This window comes from Pinus tabuliformis, chromosome 5_1 (genome assembly GCF_031772625.1).
Source record: "Pinus tabuliformis cultivar Carrire ecotype Pingquan chromosome 5_1, CPIR1, whole genome shotgun sequence".
In the NCBI taxonomy this organism is placed as follows: domain Eukaryota; kingdom Viridiplantae; phylum Streptophyta; class Pinopsida; order Pinales; family Pinaceae; genus Pinus; species Pinus tabuliformis.
In genome coordinates this window covers 437,340,760-437,363,028 of record NC_142305.1, presented here as the reverse complement: position 1 = coordinate 437,363,028, position 22,269 = coordinate 437,340,760, and the positions used below count along the sequence as shown (strand labels likewise).

The 22,269-nt window shown below is 36.1% G+C and overlaps 2 pseudogenes; both read right to left on the bottom strand.

Annotated features, from left to right (window-relative positions):
• Positions 1-15,652: 15,652 nt before the first annotated feature.
• LOC149165357 (putative mitochondrial adenine nucleotide transporter BTL3) lies at positions 15,653-16,650 on the bottom strand (annotated as a pseudogene).
• Positions 16,651-17,817: 1,167 nt separating this feature from the next.
• On the bottom strand, positions 17,818-18,532 carry LOC149165356 (nudix hydrolase 20, chloroplastic-like; annotated as a pseudogene).
• Between the last annotated feature and the right edge of the window lie 3,737 nt (positions 18,533-22,269).

Sequence of the window (22,269 nt, the reverse complement as noted above, 5' to 3'; positions counted from 1 at the left end):
GTGGCCCCACGAGCCTAGGCAGGGAAATTTGATTCCCGGAATTTGACGCGCAGGGGGACTAGGCGAGGTCCCACCCTCGCCCCACAACCTTGGGTCGAGGAGTCCAAGGAATTAGAATTAGACTCCCCCGCCCAGGGCCGTGGGGCGGCAGGGCTAGGCAGGGATGGCAATTGCCACCCCTGCCCAGAGCCGTGAGGCAACAGGGCTAGGTAGGGATGGCAACTGCCACCCTCGTCGCCCCACGGCCCTAGTCAGGGAACATACTTTTTTTAAATTATTTTTAAATGTTTTTATTTTATTTTCCCCCAAGATAAATTGTAATTTTATTAATGAAAACAAAATTACATGTTCTAGATGCTTACAATGCATTCAATCATTCCAGTCTAAACTGGATTTCACATAGCCAAAAAATTAACTTTAAAATGGAGAGAAGCATTATGCTTTTCTCCATTTCTTCTTTTCTACCTTTCGTCATTCTCCTTGGGATGGAGTGGTCGTTACAAGTGCTAGTTGAGATCCTTCATTCTTTCTTGGATTTTCCTTATCTGAATTTGAGTTATCAGATACATGATGACGTTTAGAACCCCCTGTCTCCTTTGCTTCAGCAATGGTCGTCTGCCTCGATGTGTGTGCTGGGGTTCTTGAGTCTTCATGATTTACTCCTTCCTTTTCTACGTTGTCTTGTGGATTCTGGGTTTCTTCAGTGGTAGGAGGCACCATTTCTTCTTCATCCTCTTCTTCTTCAGGCTGCTGCGGTGGGAATTGCCATCCCTTGGGTTGTTTTCTTGGTTTCTTCTTCCTTCGAGGCACTTTCTAGTTATCATGACATGTGCTTTGTAAATGTCTTGTTTGTCGGCATGATCGACATCTGAATGTCGTGTTCTCAAAGTCTAGAAACTGTGTCCAACCTTGCTTTTTGTGTGTAAGGAGAATATGATCTGACAATCCTTTACTAAGATCCACCTCCACACTAATTCTGGCAAAAGTGAAGATTTGTTTGTCTTGATGTATCTCTCCAAGAGGTTCCCAATGCCTTCAAGCACTTTATGATGCTAGCAAACGTAAGAAACTTTTGGTTTATCTATCCAAGAGGGATAAACTTTGTTACGATGATTTAATTGGTCAATTGGGTATCTGTGGGCTAAAATCCCGCTAATGCTGAAGTTTTCAATTCCAATCCAATTTTTAGAGATCCCAGATCCAGACATTCTTTTCTTTTTCTTTTTTCTCATTTAGAAAACGAATCGAAGAGGGGTTACATATGATCATGCTTGCTGAAAGACCCCCTCATGAATCTTACCCATATTGGCATTCTTGATACCACCATTGTATTGGCATCGAAATCGGGGAACCATGGGGTGACAAAAAGTCTCACAAAACCCCAAAACCATGGGCCTTCTCACAATACATATTCACATTCCTCTGATGATGCAAACTTTACTATGAAGAAGCCCCTGGAGCAGAGGTGAATCTCACAATTTATTGACCAAGTTGTGAGAATCCAATGAAAAAGATCCACTGGTTTTGGCTAAAAACCATTGAACCTGCATATTACAACTTGTGATTCATAGGTGGTGCATAGATCATTTGTTTTTGTAAGATCTATGGTCATAGTTGGTATTTGATTCAGTTGCTCCACTATATACGGGTTGGGATGATTGTGTCCCTGTTCAGGTTTTAATGAATCTCCAAATTTCCCTTTTAGGATGTCTTTGAATGAAAGACCTCCATGTATTGGTCCTTGATTCAGTTCTGATCCTTTGGGGAAACTAGATCCAACTATTCATGTTCCCTTTGGCTTGCTTGGAGAAAGGGAGCCTCCTTGAAGCCTCAAATTTAATATGATGGTGGATGACAGAAGAATTTTGTACTCTTGTATGCTCTGTTCATCCTGTAGAGATTTTCCTTCATAGATCAAGCTTTGTAAGTGCATCGGAATACCCAGAAATTGCAGAATACGAAGCTTCAGGTGGGAGACATTCTCAGATGCCCGAACCCAGAATAGAACTATATTTCCATTTGGGGTTTTGAGAAAGATTTGAAAAGATGTCTTGGTTCTCATATCCATCTCTCATTCGCGATAATCACGCAAATCGCCTACCTAAGCAAAATAACAAATAAAAATTATCAGAGACCCTCATTGCATGGTCCGTCCACGGAATCCCCCCATTGTGATCACCTTGAGATAAGACAACATATTGTGGAACCACTCAAAATAGGAGGGAGGAAACCAGATCTTGCCAAATCGGGGGCCAATCTACTACACGGAGCTCTAGATCTGAGAGATCTAGCTGAAATAGAGACTGGTCTACTACTTGGAGCACTAGATCTAGGAGAAGAGTGATCTACGCAGGGCATCACATATCAATGAGAAAAACTCCAGATCTGTCTAATGTGAGTGTCGATCTACCACTAAGGAGTCGAGATCTTCAAAAAGGTGACCTCTCCTCAGCACAGTCGAGGTTGTTGTTGTGTCGCCATCTTCAGAGCCAATGTTTTTTTGTTTTATTTTATTTTATGTTATGATTTAATTATTTTAATTATTCTATTTGATAATGTTTTATTTTATTTTATTTTTATTTGCTCATTTATTTATTTTAATTTGATTTTTTTAATGTTTTTTTATTTTTTTTTATGAATCTATTTGGTTTATTTTTTATTTTTTTTTAAATTCCTTTAAATGTTTTTATAAATTTTTATTTTTATTTTTAAATCGTGTTTTCTTTTTTCTTTTTTCTAAATGTGTGTTTTTATTTTAATTTTTTATTTAGTTAGTTTTTTTTATTGTTTTATTAATGTTTTTAACTTTTTGCAACTATTATATATATATATATATATATATATATATATAAAATGTTTTTATTATTTTTAATTTTCAATAATTTATTTATTTATTTATTTTCAAGGATTTTGTTTTTGTTTTCTTTAATATTATTGTTTATTTTAATGGTATGTTTTATTTATTTTAAAACATTTTTTTTTGTTATTTTTACATAAAATTTTATCTGAATCATTTTTTTCAAAAAAAAAAAAAAAAAAAACTTAAAATGTCATCATCTTTCCATATAAAATTCATAAATTTTGTCATTTTTCCAACTTTTTTTATTCAATTTTTTCATAATTTTTTATTTAACATGTCATTTTTAGCGAAAAGGTACTTAAATACGCATTTTTTTAATATATCTATATGTAAAATGTGTATTTTTTGTCTAGCGTTTAAAATTATTATTTTTTAGTAATAATTATTTATGTGTATTGAAGTATTAATTAACAATATATAAATATATAAAAAAACCCTAACCTCAAAATATTAGTGTTATTAGGTTTTTTTTTTTTTTTTGACAAAAAAATTAAAAAAATCATTACAAATAAACATTGCAAAGAAAAACAAAAAACACATATTTGGAAAACCCTTAAAAAGAAAACATCTTAAGATGAAAAACAAGAAGAAAAATAAGAGAACTTGTAAAATGGTTAAATAGTCAACATTTTAAAAAAATGTGCAGTCCACAGGGTCTTGGATTGACGGTGATTGGGTGCTCTGTTAAGGGACTCCTTGATGTGAAGTCACCGGTTCAATTCCTTGCCCTAATCAAGGTGACATATTGGACATGATGAATATGTAGTCCTGCTAAGCTTACAAAAAAAATTGTGCCTACTTAGGACATAAGAAAATTTAAAGTGTAAAAAATATTACTTTAAAAAAAATGTTAATGTTTTTCAAAATCCACATGAAAATCACCAACATTTAAAAAAATTAATCACACTTAATACATTAGAAAATTTAAAGTGTCAAAAATAAGCCCTCTAAAAAAAGGGGTTGATGTTGCATCAACACTTTTCAAAACCAGCATGGAAATCACTAACATTTAAAAAAAATGTTCATACTTGATACATAAAAAAATTTAAGTGTCAAAAATATGTTCCAAAAACAAAAGTGTATTCTGAATCAATGTTTTTCAAAATCAGATGATTTTTTGCTACCTCAAAAAAATGGGTACTCGGTACAATTCTCGTTTCAAAGTTTACATTGTTTTATTCTCATACCAAGGATTTGTTTTGGAACACCCAAATCCTTCATTACAAATGAATTTGCCAATTTTCCTTTGAGCACATTTATTTCATGCATGTTAAACCTTGCAACAAACATGTCATCTACATACAATAGCAGTATAATATAATTGTCATCATTTTGTTCATTAAGATAAACATAGTGTTTAGAATGACATCTAGTATAACCTTGTTCAGACATAAACCTGTGAAATTTTAGATACCATTGTCTTGGAGTCTGTTTTAGGCTATATAAGCTTTTCTTCAACCTGCACACTAATTTCTCCTTCCCTTTGACCTCATACCCTTGTGGTTTTTGCATATATATTTCTTCCTCCAAATCCCCATGGAGAAAGGTCATATTTACATCTAACTACTCAAGATGTAAATCTTCTGTTGCCACTAGACTTAAAATAGTTCTGATTGAAGTCATTTTAACAACAGGATAAAAAATTTCATAAAAATTTATACCTTTCTTTTGTGCAAACCCCTTCACCACAAGTCTAGCCTTATCGTTGTGTTTACCTTCATCTTCTTTCTTCAACCTATAAACCCATTTATTTTGCAATGTTGTTTTACCTACAAGAAACTTGACTAAGTCCCAAGTCGAGTTATGCATCAAGGAGACCATCTCTTCTTCCATGGCTTACTCTCATTTCTTCCTGATTTCTACCTACATTGTTTTTTTTATTTTATATCTTTTCGGTTCACCAGAATCAGTCAACAACACTTAATATAATGAAGGAGAGTATCGTTAAGGAGGTCTACTTATCCTAGTAAATATTCTAACACCACTTTCAAGTGTTTGAGGTGTTTGTTGTTGTTGGTGGTGTTGTTGTGGTTGTTGATCATTATGATTTTCAGGCACCTTTACTTTTTTTATGATATCATCAAGCACTGTGTATTCTTTGTTTGTTTTTTTCATGTTTCTTTCCCTGCATTTGATATTTATACAAGGAATTTTCATTGATATGACATCTCTACTCTTAATGATTTTGTGATTCTTATAATCATATAAACAATAACCAAAATCATTAACACCATATCCAATAAAGGTACATTTATTTGATTTTGCCTCAGGTTTTGTTCTATTTTCTTTATTTATGTGAACAAAGGTATCACAACCCAAAATCTTTAGAAATGAGTGGTTTACCTTTTTACCTGTCCATGTCTCCTCTAGAATACCACCATCCAAGGAACTTGAAGGTCCTCTGTTTATTAGAGAAACAACAGTATCTACAACATCTTCCCAAAGTTATAAGGCCAATCTTGCATGCAAATCTCATGTACCTTGTACACTCCATGATTGTCTTGTCCATCTTTTCTAACACACCATTTTCCTGTAGTGTTCCTGGAACTGTCTTCTCTCTGCAAATTCTATGCTCTGAACAATAGTTATCAAACTTTTTATTGTAGTACTCACCTCCATGTTGCATCATCAATAAAAGTAACATAATAGCTAGAGCCACCGAGAGATGATACCTAAGCAGGTTCCCATACATCTGTATAAACAAGCTCTAATTTTTCACTCTTCTTTTCCTTCCCAACTCTGATAAATATAACTCTCTTATGTTTTCCATAAACACAATTTTCACAGAAATCCAAATCAACATGCTTCAAATCTGGCAACAAATTTCTTGAGTGAAGAATCTGCATCCACTTCTCACTCATGTGCCTAAGCCTATGATGCCAGAGTGTTGTATCTACTCCTGTGGAGGTTAAAGCATTAACAAAATTAGAAATACTATTGCATAAATACAATGTACCAACCTTTTCTCCTTTTGCTATTACCAGGGCTCCTTTAGTGACCTTCCAGGTTTTGTTTGTGAATGTAGTTACACAACTCTCACCACCTAACTACCCTGTTGAAATTAGATTTTTCTTTAGATCTGGAACATGCCTTACCTCCTTAAATATCCATTGGTTTCCATTTTGTTGCTTTATAAAAACCTTACATATTCCAATGATTTTACAGGGTTTATCATCACCCAAACGAACATTTCCAAAATGAACATAGCCATGAAAATTTTGCCTATTAGGTGTAGCATGGAATGAAGCCCCCGAATCTACCACCCATGCATCAATAATATTTTCTAATGAATGAATCAATGCATCTTGCAACACATCACCTGTTACATTTGCCTCATGATTGTTATCTTTCTATCCATCTCCTTCTTTTCCTTTCTAAGATTCATAGTCTTTCTTCAAGTGTCCTTTCTTCCCGCATTTCCAGCGCACTTTCCCTGATCTAGATTTGGATCTAGCTTTTCTTGACTTACTGTGATTTCCTTGGCTCCTTTCTCTTTACATTTTTCTTCCCCTAGTCTCCGTAGTAAAAGCATTACTTGATGTGTCACTGGAGGTTTTCCGTCGCATTTCCTCATTAAAGATAGCACCAACAACATCATTAAACTTTAAAGTATTAGATCCGTAGACATAGTTACTAATAGCCATAACTAAGTCATTCAATCTTTCTGGTAATGAGCACAGAAACAACAGAGCCCTAACTTCATCATCAAAATTTACACGTACATAACTTAACTGACTGGTAACCATGTTAAATTCATTCAAATGATCAGCAATAAATCCACCTTCTGACATCTTCATATTTAATAGATGCTTCATAAGAAATACCTTATTTGATGCTGAGGTTTTTTCATATAGTTTGGTCAATGCCATCATTAAACCTTTTGTTGTCATTTCCTTTGAAATGTTAAATGTCACCGATGCTACGAGACACAGTAATATTGTTCCTAGTGCCTTTCTGTCGAGAATCTCCCATTTTGCGTTCATCATACTCATCGACTTATTTGATTTTCCTCTCAATGGGGGGTACATATATTTCTCATACATATAATCTTTCATCTACATTTTCCACAGCAAGTAGTTTTTGCCGTTAAATTTCTCAACCCTAAACCTACCAACTTCCACCATTACTCCCACTCAAACTAGGAACCGTTCTCTCCCGCGAGTTTATCAGCCAAGTAGACCTTCGACTCTAATACCAGTTGTTAGAAATTAATTATCGAAGCAATGAAATATACAAAATGTTGCAGAAACAAAAATACATAAATGCATAAAACAATAGAGACATAGATATAAGTGGTTCACCCAATTTGAGCTACGTCCATAGAGAAACAACTAGTCCTTTCTTTTATATTATCCAGCAAAATGAAGAGATACAACCTACATCAGATCCGTTGTAATTTCCTCTTTGCTCTCACACAATCTCCTCTCTCTCGCACGCAGAATAATCATCCACAGCCACAATACAATTCCCTCATATAAACCAAAGGGGTGCCTTCTAGGGCAAAAAACCCTAAATTAACATAACTTCAACTATCAGATCATCCACCTAATGAACGACCCAGATTGACTATGAAATTACAATATTTTACAAGGAAAATTTTCATCTATTTTTAGCTTTGGGGGGGCTCATAAAATTCATCATCACCCCCCCGGCCCCTCCTAGGACCCCCCTAACGATGATTAAACAGGTAACCGTTAGAAACAAGGATGCAACGCGGTTGAAACAAAAACCTCTGAACAATCAGGAAGATAATCAGGCTCCACACCCAACAGCCCCTTTGACATCATTAGAAAAGGGTAGACAAGTATGGTTGAACCACATGTTGAACATTGTTGATATCAACTGATATGCAAATGAAAATTGATCAGCTCCTCATGCCAACAAACTAACAAGTCAACACCATGTCTCTTGCCAACACCATGCGCTTCCTTTTACTACTAGGTTGAACATGCTCCCCTTGAACATGTAATGGGGTTGCAACCATCTCCTCCATGTTACTGTACCTTTCATTTGTTGTTGTCATTTCCTCCTTTCCATATGTAAGATGCCACTTTTCATGGACCAATATTTCAACCAACTTTGACCCAATGATATACATTACATTGTAGGGCTTCATAGGCCTAATACATGGTTGCTAGAAGGATATACAATGTTATTATAATGGAATCAATAAGCCAACACATGGTTGAACCGTCTCTCAAGACTCTCCTTAATGGAAGCTAGACATCAAAATGACTCCATGGCCAAAGCATGACTCACGCTCATGTCCCAACTATAGACTACTCAACCACAATAAAAAATGAGCATTTATGGTTGAAGCAAACTCTTATGAAGACACTCTTCAATGCATGCCACAATGATATGTGCAACAAGTTATAGGGCTAAATCATGTAAATACATGGTTGCCACAAGTGCTACTCATCCAAGCCAAATGATGGTTGAAATATGCAAGTCAAACACCTTGACTACCTAACCATGACCAATGATATACAATACAATACAAATACATGGTTGTTACATGCCTTAAACTTCTCCAATATATGCCTAGACCAATGCACAAATAATGAAATAATAGTGATTACAAGGTTGATCTTGCACACATAAGTGCGTACATGGCTAAAATAAGATGACCACTACAAAGCATGTCAAACCAAATGACTCTCTTATGCATAACATGAACAAGACTACTCATCCATCATGACAATAATGACAAGTACATACATATGGATGAAATACCACTCTTCTCTACACATGGTTGAACCAAGGATACTATTCTATGCATGTGTTATACAAAATATGTTTCAACCAATTGTCAATGAGAACCAAGAACACATATATGGTTGAAAATTGTACTCTTTCACTCATGGAAACATACTTGAAGGTGCTACAAATGAATGAGTGAAAGTAATAGGATAAATGACAAGTAAACCAAGAAAACCTCAAACCATGCATAGCTCCCCCTGAGCTCATTATACCTCTAATAGGAAGGTTGATCCTGCGGAAATAAAATGTGCATGGGGCTCATGAACATACCATGTTGTTGCTACTCATCAAGTTTCCATACTACTATCATATGCTCCCCTTGAGGATATGCATGCCTCTCATAACTCTTCTACAGTCTTGTATGAATATGAATAGATCAATGGATTGTAGTGGAGCATGATCTCTCCTACTCGGAATTTGAAGAGGAAGAGACTTTCCATGGTCTCTTGGTTTTGGCTACTCTTCCCTTCAACACATACACATTATCAAGTGTCCTAGTTCCTTTGGCAATCACTCTCTTGGACTTCTCCTTCCTAATGCAACATCCTTTGGAGTTGAAGATCACTTCCTTTCCTCCATCTACCATCTGAATCACACTTAGAATATTGTTCTTCAACCCCTCAACTAGTAGGACATCAACTACATTGAACTCCTCATCACCAAGACTATCCTTTCCTTTTCCCAACACCTTAGCAAGTGTATTGTCTCCAAGAATGACATGACCATCTTTGGTCTTTCTCAAAGAGATAAAACCACTCTTGTCCTCTGACATGTGATGGGAACATCCACCATTTATATACCTTCGATCATCATGACCAAACATGCATCGAGTGATCCCACACTTTACCTATTGCCCCCTCTCTCATTAAAGAGGAAGTAGCATGAGTCGAGCTAACAATCTCCTTCCTCACAAATAATACAACAACCCTGGAAGGAAGAAACCTTGAAATGGGTGAGGTTTTAGGGGCACCTTTGGTATAGATAATGCTTTATTGACCTTTTAACCACCTAGACCCAACATTTTACAGTAGTAGAAGATGGTGTCGTTTTAGTTTGATACTCATAAGCTTCGGTGGGCAGAGATTCTAGAGATTTAGCTTAGCCCATTTAAGAGAAATCCCTAATTATATTGTATAGGAATTGGCACCTAAAATTGGTATTAGGAAAGCTTATGTACACAACCAATTGCCTTAATACCTTCCCCACATGGATGTAAACAAATTCTTTAAGGTCCTTGGAAAGATTACATTAGGCAAATTGCCTACTTCTATGCATGATAATTAAATAATATGTAGGAATCACACAAAATGATCTTCCTTAAAGGCACAAGTATGGGCTCTAGAATATCCAAAAATTGCATAAGTGAGCCTAGGAACTCTACCATAATGACAATAAAGTTGTGTGACTTCATTCATATAGAAAGAACCATGCCATGTTGACAACACAACTAAAGTATTGCAACATATCTAAGGACCACAAGAAACCATTTCAAAATATGGCTTTTCCTTTAACAAACAATTAAAAGAACCATTTAGCTAGGTTGTGGGTGGTTGTACAAATTAAATATATGGCTTCCATGTTTTTTTAACCTATTAATTTTTTTTTCTATGTGGTTCATAGTCCCCAGAGATCAGTGACCACTACATCCACAAAATATTTGTACCGGACAGATCTACTTGAAAGGATCACTTCCTGTAAGCTCAACCATGGAATCTAACCCTGAGAGTGTCGAGAGAATTGAACCTGTGACCACTCAATTGATAAAAAATTGACTAAACTAAGGGGGGGGGGGGTGAATAGTGTATTCATGGACATTAATATTCTTTTCATTAATATCATTAATTGAATCATTACATGAGAAACTTAACAAATAATGACCAATAGATTGAATATCTGAACAACAAGTAATAAGAAAACCAAAACATCACATCATCACATAATATCAACACATATTAACACTAGATATATGTGGAAACCCATAAAGGGAGAAAACCACGATTTTATTATTGTTGTGATGCAAAGGAAAACTCCTACTCCTTATTACATCTGATTTTCTGTAAGATCCAACCTACAAGTGGTTGCTATCTCAATTTTCTGCAAGCTGCAACATGAAAGGAAGCTCTAACTCCCATATGTTTTCTGTAGGCTACAACCCACAGGAGGCTCCTACCTCAACCAACTCCAACTGAATATTTATCAAGCCACAAATTGAAAGGAGACTACAACCCCCTGATGAAAACAAGAAACAACAACGTGATAATTTACTTGGTCATAGATTCTGCATATCTCCATCTTCATTTTTTCATGTTTTTCCCTTCAAATCTGCTTCACATAAGCTTCAAATTTTCCAGGTAACTAGTGCATAATACATCAATCATCTCTCCCACATTCTCCCACTCTCTTTCCTTAACTTGCTTCCAAAACAACATCTTTTATAAAGGAAGTTTGTTGGTTGTTTGTATTCCACATAAGAATACGAAGTGAACAGGCTTGACTCTTTTCCTTCCACTCATTTGTTTCCAAACTCTTCATATCTTGAATATTAGAACACAAAAATAAATAATCCACCCAATATTATTTTTCATCCACATGAAATTATTAAATTCATCAACATAATCCAACATCAAATAACAATATTTATCATTAATGCATCACAACAATCTTCACAACATCTTTGCCTTTGCCTTGGACTTGCATCACAACATCTTCATGTCATTGTTTCAACCTCCTTGAGTCTTGTCTTGTTTTGTTGTCATGGAGTTTTGCCTTTGGTGTCATGGAGTCTTGCCTTTGCCTTGCATCACAACACTTCATCATCACAACAAATCTTCAACATAGCAAATTCTGCAACATTCTTTCTTGCGCATATTTTCCTTTGCCATAGCCTTGCAACACAGCACTACCCAGTCTCTACTCCTTTGTTCAACTTTGTTGCACTTTTGCTGCTCCTTTTCCTTTTATGCACTTTTGTTGCTCTTTTACCTTTGCTGCACTTTTGTTGTTGCATACATTGTCTCTGCTCCTTATCTTGTTGCTAATTTGGTGTTCCTTGTCCATCAATGACAACAATTCCAACAATCTCCCCCTTTGACATTGATGGAAACACATTCGTCCTCCCCCTTTTGTCTTGAAAGATATTTCTCATTGCTGCCCATAACCTCTACTTACCTCCCCCTTTGACATCAATGGAAAGAGGTTACAAATGTCTTGTAGCCCTCCAATCCACATTTATCCATTTTCTGTTATTAAGGTACTGAAAAATATGTTCTTCAACTTAGTGTAAAAGAGTCCTTAGTGTAGCTATCATCATTGCATTAATGCTCTACAACCTGCAATGTCTTGTTCTGCATAAACAATGTTGATACTATGATTGAATGAATGCCACTCCAAATGGATTATTAGGGCTACTCCAAATTGAATGAATTTTGCTCCAAAATGAACGTTGCTCCATAAACATTGCTCCAAATACACTTAAGAAATTTTTAATATTGCAAAATATTGTTGTGAGAACACTCTGTAAAATATTGCAAGAATATTGTTGAGAGAACATTGTAAGGAAAGCATGGAATGCATGAGAAATGAATTATATTGACCACTGCAATGAACATGTGTATGCTAAAGGTATCCCCATCATATGTAATCCACACCAAGATGATAACAAAGTGCATTGAGTGGAACCTCATTGATTGAATTGCACCCTTAAAATAAATTGACCAACACCAGTATAGAATAGTTAATAAGATATAAGAAGGCCACCCAAATTCATTTATATTGGAAAAACACTTTGTCTAACCATTCTCAATTGTATGTTATGAAAGCATAGAAATAGCACAATGTAAATTCCAATATTTTATTGTCATTTGTTTCAAACGAGTCTCAAGCCTTAGTAACATAACAATCCTTTCAAAGTCTTATTTGTCATGAGCAGGCTTAATGAAATTGGCTTCAAGTAAACCCTCCAAAATGGCATTAGAAGTCGTGAGAATTTACAAGATGAGATTCCTTTGTGAACCCAATTGCAGTGATAACTGAGACCTCCTTGAATGAACGATGTAGAATATCCTTGTACCCTAACCCAAAGCAAGTGTATGAAGTCATGATGTCAATTAACAATCATTGCCATATGTATTATTATTGTGCACCAAAATCCATTTGAAAATCAATGAGCCAACAAACCATAAGCAAACACGTCAAGCTATCAACGCCATTCCAATTAGACGTTGCTCCAATCGTGCAATATTAATACCAGGTTTCTTGTAATTTTAGCTCATTGTTGCCTTGTAGTACTGCTACTACCAGAATCAACTCAAGGTTGCTACCAATACAATATCAATGCTACAATATTGAGGTTGCTAGGGCACAAAACCCTAAAAAAAATTGTGTGTGATTCCATCAATGCCTCACTACAAACTCATGCTTGGTTCATCAATGCTTGGTCTCACGCTTTTGTCATTCCATTAACACTTTGTTCCAACACCTTTTATCATCACTGCCACCAACTCTTTGTGCCAATGCTCCATCAACACTTTGTTATAATATGCATGAATGTTGTGTTAATACCATAAATGCTTGGAATACTTGAATGGTGCATTAATGCTTGGAATGTTGCTTGTAGAATGCTGCTTGGAATGTTGCATTAATGTTGCGTTAATACCATGACTTGTAGAATGTTGTGTTAATACCACGACTTGTAGAATGTTGTGTTAATACCATGACTTGTAGAATGTTGCATTAATATCATGTTATGTTAATGTCATGTTGCATGTTGTGTTCATATCATGTTGCATTAATGTATTAATCTCCAAGGCTTCCCAATGTATCAATCTTTAAGGTTGCTCCAATATAAGCTTCTCCAAGGTTGCTCCAACTGAATGTATTACAATATATAATGATCAACACAATAATAACGTTGCTGCCATATATGTATTGTGAACATCCATAATATGTGCCAATTCTCTCAATAATATGTGCCACTGCTTTCATGTACCAACACTTTCAATATTATAGACCATAATAAGTGCCAAAACTCTCAATTAATATGTGATTTTACCGAATATGGATTTCATATTCAGTACACATCTGCTATTAAAGTAGATAATTACATAGCTTCTCAGTAGATTTCCATGGCAAACAAATAGATCTAAAGCACACAACCCTAAATTATAAAACCACCATACAACAGTGTCCTTATCATTCCAAATTTTTCCCAGATTTGTAGCTTTAAACAACTTTATACAACCTCATAAAGATTGTTATATATAGTGTTACCTTGAGCATTACACAATGTTACCAAGTACTCCATATACAAAATCCCAACTCAAATTACTCTCAGAAATTTTCTAGTATGTCATGGCATTTTAAAACTCCCTTTGCCAAAGCAAGAAACTGATCTCCATTATTAAAATTGGTAGACTAAGAATATGATTCTTCAGCAACTCCAATGAATAAAGAGGATTTGCTTTAATCCCAACAAAATAATTCATGTAAATAACTTTCTAAACAATACTAATAACACCATCTTAATAAACTCCAAGTTGTAATGGTGATTGTCCACGTCAATATGAGCTTCTGCGCCATCAACAATAAGTATCAAGAGCCACTTTAGATTGTCGCTCATTCTCCATAGTTAGTACATCCACCTAAATTTCAAGCTTGCAGCAAAGAATTTTGTAATCGAACTCCTCCCTCAACTTCTCCATATTTTCCACTTTCATGGTTCTCTGACCAAACATAATTGTGCTTGATATGTCTCCTCGATGTCACTGTGATGGTCCAATTGTATGACTAAAGACATATAAACTAGACAATTCTGCAGTTGCAAGGCAGGTTAAGAACTTTGAAGGAACTTTATCATCATCTATGGTATGTTCATTTTTTGGCTTCCTCATTACTCTCAACAACATTGAAATATTCATCATTTTCATCAAATGGATCTTCTTCCTCAGTCTCATTGGAGAAGCTGCTTCGACATTTATCATCAAGTTCAGATTCCTCTGCACTAGTATAGTCATTCATTGGGTTATTCTTATCATTAAAATCATCAGTGTCGACTTCACTCGGATTCTACCATATCGCCATCATAAAACTCATCTTCTTCCTCAAATTTTACTTTCTTCAACCAATTATGTGCTTCCAAAGATAGGACTAAAAAAAACATTGGATATTATGCATATCATTCCACCCCTTCAAAGTTCAAATTGTAGACACCTGGAACAATGAGGAATTTAGGATTTTGAGATCAAACATGAACTTGGGTGTTGGAAACTCTGAACCTCAAGTATTTCCAACCTAGTAAAATAATAATAACACATAATAAATGCATAAACTCAGAGGCAATAGCAGTGAGATTAACAAAGTCTGAAAACAAGCTTTGCTTCCATTTTACTTCAACAAATAATGTCCATCCCATTCATTTCTATCTCATCATGTTCCAAGGCAGGAGAGAAACATTATATCATATGGTTGTCCACAATTTATCCACGCGACTTCATAACAATGCCCATTGAATTACCATTATATCACTCATAGTATCATAAAGATGCTCCATATAATCTAGAACCATTTAAAAAATATTATAAAAGTGCTCCAAATAAACAATAATGCTACATATAGCGCTACTCCATATAATGCTGCTTCATATAATTCTTGTATCCAAGTATTATAAACACGCTCCAAATAATAACACTACTCCAACTATAATAACAATGCCCCAAATAATATTGCTACTCCCTGTATTATAAACACATCTCTCCATGAATAATAACGTTGTTCCATGTGAACCGGGCATAGGAAAGTTCTTTACCCTCCATTCAAAACACTATACCAACATACAACATAGAAAACTACAGCAACCTCCTCTTGGCTATGGACAGTTGGTAGACTTCCCATTGTTACCAGGAATCATTGCAATATTATCTATAATACTCTTGTATAATGTCTACCACACAGACTTGCGAAACTTGATGAGCAAAAATAGAGGTAAAATACCAACTCATAGACAAAGTAACTAAGTGCAGCAGAAGGTAAGACCTAAATAATACTAGGAATAAGGCCTACATAGAGTGTACCAACATCATCTTTCTCAACTATCTTTGCACAAGTTGCCAAGGCATTCAACCTTCTCTCAATTCCTTGCATCTGAAGATGTCTATGAACCACTTCAAATGGATTTTGTTGTGCATTCCACTGCAAGTGTTGCGCATGTCCACTACAAGTGTTGTGCATTTGTTAGAAGTCGATACCGCAGCCTCAACACATGCACCAGCTATGGCACCATATAATAGAGTCTGTATTGGACCCAACTCCAACTATTCTAAAGCATCTGATTCTTCTTTTCCTACTGCCTGCATGAGATAGAGTCTTTCCTTTCCTTTTGGTGAGTTGAGAAAAGTTGTTTTTAGTATATCATAGATGTCATAGAACACTGCATCTAAAGATGTCATGCTTATAATAGCTGGTAACAAACCTTTATATAATGAAAAGAGACCCTCTGTCTGAACCATGTGCCGACTAACCCCAATAACACCTCCTAGTACTTCACCACTTGGTGCAACCATATTTGTGTGCATAGTGTCCAAAGGTAAGCAAAGAATAGTGGCAGTAATGCCTGCTGCAGCACATGCAACAAATCTCTCAAAATTTTCATCTTCATTGCCTGTCATTTGATGCAAAAAAAAATAAAATCGATATGTATCATAAGCATAAAATTTGATTGATTTAAAAGGTGTCGTACAAAGTAGGTTCACAACATTACCTTTCCAAAAGCCTTTCAATCCCTGAGATGCAGTTATAGAATAAATATTTTCCAGCTTCAATCTCTCCAATGGGACAACAAAAGTTCTCGAAATCATTGCTGCAATAGCACCATCCCACAAATGCTTGGAGGTATTGAGAGCACTTTCCCTTCCAAACTTAATTCCGACATCCTCTATGGCAGCTTTCTTAGACTGATCACTAAGTTCCTCGATCACTAAGTTCACTGAGTGCACATTTATTTTTGTCAAATGTCCAATATAGACAATGTACATCGATATAATTTGTAGGTAATTCATTATTCACAAAAATTCAGAACAATTTGACATCCAGACTGACTTTGCATAAGCAGCTTCTACTTAAGCCTCTCTGGGAGCACAATCTTTACCATAGAATGTAACCTCCATCGAATAATATTGCTAATGCATATGTATATCACCATCATTTGTGTCTTTTGGAGAAAGACTACTAGATCTATTGACTTTCATAAGGAGCCAATATAATAATGCCATGTATTAGGGCATAGAACCCTAAATGTTGGCGCTCCACCTTTCCATAACTACACATTGGAAATTTGTTGGGCTACGCCACACATTGCCAACGATCTCCATATATGGCTTTCGCTTGGATCTCTCAACTTCTTTCGATCACCAGGTAGAAAGGAGACTAATGTCGTAGGTATTGTAAATATACCACCTTATATTTTCAATATATATGCCATGGATTATATGTATTAATGTTAATGTTTCCATTGTATTATTGCACCCAATGTTAACCTGCGTTGTTTTGTTGTTATACAAGCAGGCGTTTCTTATTCCAATTCGGGTAATGGTTCCAATCTTATGTCCTCAAATTTATGAAAGTCGCATTAAAATTACAAGATCCGCGGTTTTCAACTGACTACAAATATCAGGCTGCGAATATGAAAGCACTCTATTGATGTCAGGGTGCGATAAAATGAATTGTATGGACTATCATAAACTTTGACATGGGCTAAATTAGGGCATGACACCCTAAAATCTGTAACACATGCTGCAATGTAATGAATATTGTCTTGAATTAACGCTTCCACCAATGCATTATCGCATCTATCTGTTTCATTTATCATTGCCTATGTAAACAGGTCCAACGTCTGTAACGCACCTCTTTCATCTGAATCTGCTTCACCTGCAAATGTCTGAAATATCATTGTAACACATCCCAATCCAACACATAATCTGGAATATTATCAAGGAATTCAATGTAATATCTTGTCATCCACACCACAATGTTTGTTTATTCAGGTCCATTGGTCGCTTCCCCTTGGCATTGTTTTGATGTCTATCCATCCAGAATCGTAGTTGAGATTTCTACGTTGGGATTATAGTCTATGTGTATGAACACCATTTTCCTCATTGACATTTACAGAAAATAGCTCGTGTGTTACTCTATTCAGCTCGTTGTCATGAGTTTGTGGCATCTATCTCCTCATAGTTAACAATTCCAACTAGGATAGCCATTTCAACAATAGTCCTTGGAATGTTAGCTTTTTAATTGCATTATTTTATGAGATTTTCTTTACAAGTGATCCCAACTAGCAGGCCTCCTGTGACAAGATGGTCCAACCTGCCTGTAAATGTTGTTTTTGTCTCAGTTTTCTTTCCGATCCAAAGAATATTTTCACCATCGATGTCAATATATTCATTCATATGGACACCATATTCCTTGGTTTCAAAGAACAGAGCAGGCGTACATTCTAATGAGAACATCAATTTTGTGCCAAATGCAAAAGCCACTCGATACAACTCATTCTTCAAAAATAGGAATCACATCTTCTTTATGTAACCACTTAATGGCCCCTTTTATCGCTTTAGTTATTTCATTTTGTATTTTTAACTAATGATATAGAGTGATATATCCACTTGTGCAGGTTCCATTGGTAAACAACCAATGTTGAGGTCAAAGTTGTTTACTAGTGTAAGAATATTTTGAAATTGTTTCAGGTGTGATACACATTCGTACTTTGACAAAAAAAATATCTAAGGCCAAGTCTTGGGGGGCTTGTTTCTCATCCTAATCCATTCCATTGACGAGCATCTTCTCTATGCTCAATCCACCATCTCTAGTACTGCAAACCAATCTGATTTTGTTTAATGGAAACTTGTTAAAGTGTGTCATGAATGAAGTACATATTTACTACTCAATACAATGTGGGTTAGCATGGAATGCTTCACAACATAGCGGTGCCAATGTATATTAAAAGTGATAGATTTGGCAACCATGATGTCCACTTAAAACCCTGAGTCATATATGCAAAGAAAATATTGGAGGTCTAGTAGCTTCTTCCAATTTTATACTCCCAAAATAACTGATGTTTATATGATTTTCCTTCCTTTTATATTTTACAAATTCTTTGCATAACAATCTCATGACATCCTTCACATAACCCATAGAGCCTTTGAACCGCATTTATTGGCTGATCATGTCTTTAAGGAGCATTGTCTTCCCATGAGGTACCACTGCTCTAACATGGATGTTGACAAGACTGTTCATTGCTTCATGTGAAACTCCCCTTGAGATCATGATGGATTCATTATGTTATTGAAATCACAGGTTGCTCCTTTTTCTTCCTCTTCCATACTTTGGTAGGTAGTTTTCTACTATTTGCATTTCTTTTTTATTCAGAGTTTGGTTTGCTTTGATTTGCTTCCATCATCTATTTAGGATTCTTTAGGGTATATGGCAGCCTGCAGTCATTGGCTTTGTGTCCAAGGTTGTGACATAAATAGCATCTTATTTGACCAAGGTATGGTTGAGCTAGTGTGTGGATTTTTGTGCCCATTTTTGCATATAGTTTACATTCAACAAGTTTATGTCCAAATTCATTGCACAAATAACAATAACCATGGAAATGATTTGTGTACCTGGTGATTGAATGTCTTCTCTATGTGATTGCCTGAGGGTGCCTTCTCATTTGCTGCATCTTTGGTTGATTGTTCTTGGTTTGTTTGTTCTTATAATTTGCTGCAATATGTCCTCACTCATGGAAATGGAAGCATGAGATATATTTCCTCCTTTGAGATATTGAAGACTTTCTAACTTCATCTCTATGAGCAGATTGCATCCTTGAAAAGTAGAATTTCTTTATTTCATTCTTCTCCTTCAAGTTTTGCCACTTATTTTTATTTGTTTATTTTTTGTAGGTCCTTTTGATGTTGCTTTGTCATCTTTAATGGTTGCCTTGTTTGAGTTCTTCATGGAGGAAACCTCCTCTTCTAGCTACTTACACAAACTTTTCTTTTCTTCTAACTGTAGGTTTTAACCCCATACAAAAATTACCTACATACGAATTCTAAAACACATAAAATAAACAATGCGAGAGCATAACACATAAAACACATATACACAGAGATTTTCTCCTAGATCCCAAAACCAGGACTACCAGCTTGATTTTTCATTATGTTACTTTCAATGTTATAATACATATTTATACATGCCGAAGCATCCAATACCATGGACCGAAAACCATCGTGTCCAATACCATGGACCGAAAAACATCGCGTCCAAAAACATGTGCAAAAAACATGCACAAAACCATAGGTGGGTCCGCCCATCCTAACATAGGGTCCAAAACCAAAATTTTCCAGGGCGCTGCCCTAGACCCCATAAAGTGGGGTTACGGGTACACCTCAAACCCCCTATGGCCTCCCCCCTTGTAACCCCCAGTTAATTACGTGGGCTAGTCATGGAAAGAATATAACACAACCCAACATTCTCCCACTTGTTGTTTTCTTTCCATAGGGGGCCACAAGAGAGCTTAGTCATTTTTCCAACCCTGAAACACCCATTGTTTCTCTACACCAAGAGAACTTCTCAGAGCTCATAGATTTTGTTAATGGATCTGCAGTATTCTTCAAAGTGTCCACCTTTACCAGCAACACCTTTTTGTCTTCTATCATATCCCTCACAAAGTGATACTGAACATCAATGTGCTTTGTCTTTGAATGATATGCAAGGTTCTTTGCCAAGAAAATTGCACTTTGGCTATCACAGTCTATCCTTATAGCTTCCTGTACTAACCCCATACTTGAACACAATATCTGCAACCAAAGTGCTTCCTTGCTTGCATGAGTGGCTGCCATGTATTCTGCCTCTGTAGTTGATAATGCCACTACAGATTGTTTCTTACTCATCCAACTAACTGCACCTCCAAATAGGTTAAACACATACCCACTTGTAGATCTTCTCTGATCCAGATCTCTAGCCCAGTCTGCATCAACAAAGCCATGAATATCCAACACTCTGTCCAATCCTAGTCTTCCTTGGTAGCACAAACCATAATCACTAGTGCCATGCAAATACTTGAAAACCCGCTTCATTGTTGTCCAGTGCTCCTTCCTTGGTTTTGAAATAAACCTACTCAATACTCCCACTACATGTGCAATGTCTGGTCTAGTACAAACCATTGCATACATCAGGCTACCGACTACACTTGCATATGGAACACGAGACATGTCCTCTTCCTCTTCTTGTGTCTTGGGACACTGTTCAGCAGATAACCTCACACCTACAGGAATAGGAACCTTCACCGGTTTACTATCCTGCATATTAAACCAGTGCAGTATTGTTTCGACATACTTCCTCTAGTTTAACCAGAGCTTCCTCTTTCCCCGATCTCTTTTAATTTCCATGCCCAAAATATAGTTTGAGCACCAAGATCTTTCATGTCAAATTTGGAGGACAATTGGGTCTTCAAATCCTGGATAATTTCTTTGTCATTTCCAACCAGCAACATATCATCCACATACAAGACCAGATAAATAACACGGTCACCAATTAATTTAAAATACACACAATGATCTGCTTTGCTTCTGGTGAAGCCAAGTCCCCGTATAAATGTATCAAATTTCTAATACCACATCCTTGGTGACTATTTTAACCCATACAGAGACTTACTTAACTTGCATACCAATTCTTTCTTACCCTTCACCACAAAACCTTAAGGTTGCTTCATGTAGATTTCCTCTTCCAGATCCCCGTGAAGAAATGCTATCTTTACATCCATCTGTTCTACCTCAAAATAAAAAGCAACAACAACAGATAAAAGTAATCTGATAGAAGTTACCTTGGCAACAGGAGAAAAAATATCACCAAAATCAATTCCCGACACCTGGGAATAACCTTTTGCTACCAACCGAGCTTTGTATTTCTCCACTTTTCCTTCTGCATTTGTCTTCTTTTTGAACACCCATTTGCTACCAATGGGTTTCCTTCTAGCCGACAACTCCACCAGATCCCAAGCCTCATTTTTGTGCAAAGATGCCATTTCATCAACCATAGTCTCTTTCCAAAGTTTTCCATCCTCTGAATCCACTGCTTCCTTCACAGTTCTGGGATCATCATCAGTAACAGACAAAGAAAAATTTGAACAGAAAGCAGATGGACTATACCTTTCTGGCTGCCTTCTTTCTCGAACTGATCTTCTCACAGCTGGAGTTTGTGGCTCTTCATCTTCTGATTCCTCCTCTGCTGTAGAGTCTGATTTTTCCTCCTTTAGCTCAAACTCTATCTTCTTAGGTTCCTTTCGTTGGACTTCATGTTTAATAACATCTTTCACCTCTCTGAACACCACATCTCGGCTATACACAACCTTCCGTGTGACTGGGTTCCAAAGCTTATAACCCTTTAAACCATCCTTATACCCAATAAAGATGCACTTTTCAGATTTACTATCCAACTTGGTTCGTTTCTCCTTTGGAACATGTACATATGCATCACATCCAAATACCCTCAGATGTGAAAGAGAGAGTTTCTTACTAGTCCATACCTCTTGTGGAGTCTTATCCTCCAATGCCGATGAAGGTGACCTATTGACCAGGTAACATGCAATATCCATCGCCTCTACCTAGAATTCC